This window comes from Gadus morhua, unplaced genomic scaffold (genome assembly GCF_902167405.1).
Source record: "Gadus morhua unplaced genomic scaffold, gadMor3.0, whole genome shotgun sequence".
Taxonomy (NCBI): Eukaryota; Metazoa; Chordata; class Actinopteri; order Gadiformes; family Gadidae; genus Gadus; species Gadus morhua.
Genome location: NW_021964145.1, coordinates 176,263 through 181,382, shown reverse-complemented (window position 1 = coordinate 181,382; position 5,120 = coordinate 176,263). Strand labels below are relative to the sequence as shown.

At 42.3% G+C, this 5,120-nt stretch overlaps 1 long non-coding RNA gene across 1 annotated transcript; it reads right to left on the bottom strand.

Annotated features, from left to right (window-relative positions):
• Positions 1-2,392: 2,392 nt before the first annotated feature.
• On the bottom strand, positions 2,393-3,178 carry LOC115539183 (uncharacterized). The gene is made up of 2 exons (XR_003975747.1): positions 3,114-3,178; positions 2,393-2,458 (listed from the first exon to the last, which is right to left on the bottom strand). It is a non-coding gene; the product is annotated as an uncharacterized LOC115539183 (long non-coding RNA).
• Between the last annotated feature and the right edge of the window lie 1,942 nt (positions 3,179-5,120).

The window sequence follows — 5,120 nt, the reverse complement described above, 5'->3', positions numbered from 1 at the left end:
GTTGATACTACTTTACGGCATAAGTGGAAGATTACATTTCCACCTGAAATAATTATCAGTTGGTCATTATCAGTTGGTATCACAGGCGTCGATTACGGGGGGGACGGGGGGAAATGTCCCCCCCAACAATTGAAATACGAATTTTGTCCCCACCACTTTTAAAGATGTGCAAACCAATTGCGACTGAAAAAATCCCCACACACGCTTGGAAGTAAAGCAGGTGTTGCAACCAAATTTTTTGAAAAGTTTCCAAACGTAATGGTGTGGCACTGCATGAACCACCGTCTTGAGTTGAGTGTTGGAGATGCTGTTGAAGAAACTGTAGGGATGAATGACTTCCAGTTTTTCTTTGACAAAGTGTACAGTCTCTATCATGCATCGGCCAAAAACCGTCGTGAGCTCACTGAATGTTGTGAGGAACTTGTTAACATTGTTAAGAAAGCTCTGGTACTCTTCTTTGCTTCTCTGTTTTCCAGGCAGTGATCCCATTCTTGATTCAATTTTAGCAGCCAAAGCATGAAAGAAATGTTGGTGGTTTATTTCTCTGCTGTGTCTTAAATTATTTGTCAGTGGCACCCCTTTGAATAGCTTCAAACCCATTGCAGTCTGAGCCACTTCTGCCGCTGGTCCAGGCTGCTCTGCCATGGACTTCAACACACGGACCTGCCGACTGAGAGTTGCTACAGCCTTGGGGAGCATCATGTTTCTGTCTTGAAGAGAGAGAGAGAATTCAGACAACTCTTCTAAATCGTCATACATGATTCCAAGATTTTGCACAAAGGTGGCATTAGAAAGGCGATCTATTAAACCACTGAAAATGCATCTCTCTGTTGAACTTCTTTTAGGATCAACTGAGGCATTAGAAAAGTGCTTGTGGATTGCAGGGTACTGCTGCCATACAGCTTTAATGGTCCTGTAACTGGATGCCACCCATCTAGTGCTGAGAATTCTCCCTATGTTCAGACACTGTAAAGCAAGTTCCTCACAACATTCAGTGAGCTCACGACGGTTTTTGGCCGATGCATGATAGAGACTGTACACTTTGTCAAAGAAAAACTGGAAGTCATTCATCCCTACAGTTTCTTCAACAGCATCTCCAACACTCAACTCAAGACGGTGGTTCATGCAGTGCCACACCATTACGTTTGGAAACTTTTCAAAAATTTTGGTTGCAACACCTGCTTTACTTCCAAGCATTACAGAAGCTCCATCTGATGCAAAGCAAACAAAGCGTTAACTCAGAATAGCTTCAGAGAAGCCATGATGTGACAGGTTATTCATTAGAGCTTGATAAATTTCACCTGCATTGGTAGCAGAAAGCTCAACTAGATCCAAGAAGAATGTTAGGGGCTCTTCACTCATCCCTAGGCTCGCTCTAATATAAATTATCAATACTGATTTTTTACTGTCAGTTGTAGCTTCATCTATCATAACAGATAGTTTTGCTCCACTTTGAAGGACCTTTCCAACTACTCTCTTTCGCATTTCATTTGCTATGTGTTGGCTAATTGTTGCACAGGAATGGTCTGAATGTAAAGTTCTTCCCATGTCTAGTCCATTCAAGACTTGCAGATCAATATCGGACGGTAGATCTGTGAAAGGCCTTCCAGATTTTACAATCTTGTACACTGTACGAAATACCCTATCAGTAGTTAAGAAGTGATCCCTTTGCATTTCAGAAGTCAATGTTTCCAATGTCTTTTCTTTTGCTTTTTCCATGGTTTTCTCAGCTGCTTGGTGATAGTCTGACATTCTATGCTTGTGTATTTTCTTACGAAGAGACTGCAGCTGTGCTGCTCGGTTTGCACCATAGGCTGTAACTTTAACGTTGGACCACTCATCAGCAATATGCAACTGGCTGCTCCCACCTGTACTTGGCCCAACTACTTTCATTTTCTGGCAGGTTAGGCAGCCAAGTTTTTTGCTTTGACATATTAGCCATGGATAATACTTTTTTTTCTCCCTGAACTTGGTAGATGTCCAGCATTCAGGGATATCTTGCTCATCATCTCCCTGGTTATTTTGGTCAGAATCATCGACACTATCTTGCCCTGCTTCTGCCTCCTCCTCCGCCTCTCTTCTTTTTTCTACCACAAAAACATCAAATCTGTGTTAAAGCCCCACTTATTATTATTATTATTATTATTATTATTATTATTATTATTATAGGATTAGCTACATTTCCCCCTCTTCGAAAAAGAAAAGTGTCTATTGTGAATTATCAAACCTGTTCCTTCTCCAGCTCTAGGCTCCTCTGCTTCTGCCTCCTCCTCCTCCTCCCTTCTTTTTTCTACCACAAAAACATAAAATCTATATTAAACCCCCCCTTGGTAGGATTAGCTACATTTCCCCCTCTTCGAAAAAGAAAAGTGTCTATTGTGAATTATCAAACCTGTTCCTTCTCCAGCTCTAGGCTCCTCTGCTCTCCTTCCTGCTTCCTCGCCATGATTATCCTGCTCTATATGAAGAAAACAACGGCATTATGGTTTTGTTAGAATGAGCAGACAGTGAAGTAGGCCTACTGTCAAGTTATGTTTTTTTTCATATAAAATAAGAGCGATGACATTCAACCACCAGATGCCGTGATCACACGATTCGGAGGCATGCATCACATTTACAGACATCCCAACCTGCAAAAAGTCATTTCAGGGAGGTATTCCCCCCCTAGGTCTACGTATTTCTGTTGTGGTCCCTAAAAGTTATAAAAGCAAAAATATGTAGATTACTTTTACTATTTATTATATGCTGCTACTACTATCCTGTTTATGTTAACTGCTTTTATTTGTATTCCATTGCAACTTTAAAATTTCTTTCTTTTTTGGGGGCACTCTCCCTGTGCCATGGTGCCCCTGTACACTGAACTGATTAATTCGTTTCGGAAGAGATAAAAGCCCGCCCACACTGAAAATTGATTGGTTGATTTACCGAAACCGGCCAATCAGGATGCTCCTGAAGCACACACGCACACTGCCTCACACACGCACAGTCTCTAGGTCCCTCTCCCTCTCTGTCGCACGCGCTACACAGATGCGAACGCAGTTTGAAGAAATCAAATCTGACATTAACTTTATGATTACACCTTTGGTGACATATCATAAGTATTCTTGACTTACCTTCGGTGGTACTTTTTGTCCTCTTAAAGCCGAAGTAGTCCCTCAGATCAAGCTGTCCTTGTCGCGTATTGTTGGCCATGTTGCTGAGATCACCTGCTGCGCTGCTATCACTGACGCTGACTGACGTGACATATGTGCACGAGCCCCTCGTCCACAGTATTTTAGCGGCTAAAATACTGTGGATGAGGGGCACGTGACGTGCACATATAAAATGTAGAATGTTGAAAATTAAATAGTGGCAATATTTCAACATTAATTGATCAAATAACAGGGGATGGGAAGGGGGGATGGCCGTTTCATAAGGGGGATGGTTTTTTAATACCTAAGGGGGATGCCATCCCCCCCCATCCCCCCTCAACTTGACTACTGGGCGCGCACGAAGACATCATTTATTCAATATCATCCGACTGCAGACACAAATAGGCGTTCCCGTGTGGTGGGCGTTCTCGTTTACGCAGACTAGAACGCCCCCCCGGCGTTCTTGTGTGGTGGGCGTTCTCGTTTACGCAGGCTGGAACGCCCCCTTCTTCGTCGATCTAGTAGTATGGGCAGCATAGAACTGACGTTAGCGCGCCCTTCTTCGATCTCGTAATACGGGTACGTTAGCCAGCTAGGCCTACAGAATGTTAGCTTACATTTATGTGTCGGATCTCGGCCCAAACTTTGCATCAAACTTGATATTACAACACGATCATTTCAGGGAGGATCCATGATTGCTAAATCTAATGAGAATGTTTGGGTTTTGCAGTATGCCTACATGTTCATTATCTTATGGGTTAGAATAAGTGAGATGTTTAATATACAGTTGTTTAAGAATATGCCCAAATTAAATAATGAATAGATTAAAATAACACTTGGGACATTATGCAGTTCAAATCCAGTTACCAGACACTATGAAGGCTAAAACAGTAGGCCATTTGACTCCAAGTGTTCACTTACTTTTCCCACAGAATGTTTTCAATAAAGACAAAATACAGTAATTGCTCTGTAACAATTAACCTTACAACATACATCGTAGGCACAAATGTATTTTATACATCGTATAGCATTTGTCACAAAAACAAAAAAGGAGTAATAAAATACCAGCATTTCTGGGCAGATACATTTACTACAGTAGCATGTAAATTTACAAATGAAAGGGATTGCAAAACAAGACGTCCCAAATAAAACGAAAAAGGAGTAATAAAAGAACATTATGCTAGGCAGACATCTTTTATGACATACCTGCCATATGCAACGTGCCTCAGTACCAGGCGTGCGCTTGGCCAATTCTTCTTTTTTGAGAAGCCTTTGAGGCGTAGCGCAAGGCCACTGCCACAGCCTGCATTGTTGTAAATCGTTCTAACCGTTATGTATATGAGATTGTCTTTATTAAGCTTAAGGTCCCCTGCCAAACTGTCATTTATATATATGGAAGGGTGGAGAGGCTTGATTAGTTCTCAGAATGTGTTTGAAACCCTGTTGAACACGCCAAGCATCGCCATGTCCAGTCTCAGCGTCTCTTGTACAATTTGCTGAAGGACTTCGGGTGGTAAGAATGGCCTGTCCTCTGTTGTGCCAGATTGGAGCGTGTGGCTGAGATGGGGAGATGGAGAGGGTGAGCTTGGTGTGCCAGCTAGTCCTGCAGGGCTAGAGAGAGCGAGAGAGCCGAAAAAGAGTGAAGGAGAGCGAGAGAGAGGGAGAGAAACAAGGATTATAATCAACCTTCAATTCAATCACACAAGCCCAGACCAACACTACCCACACCATTAAACAAAAAGGCAATCACTGATCGATCAAAAGTCTGAGAAAGAGCAAGAGAGAATATACGTAAATAAAAAAAGTATGGACATAGTATGTAAAACCTTTCACTGCTTAGTGATTGGAAGGTGTGACTGAGATGGGGAGATGGAGAGGGTGAGAAGGAGCCAGCTAGTTCTGCAGGGCTAGAGACAGAGAGACAAGTGTATTGGCTACGATCTTCATGAGCACCAAAAATAAGTAAATAGCAACATGGACACAGTATAT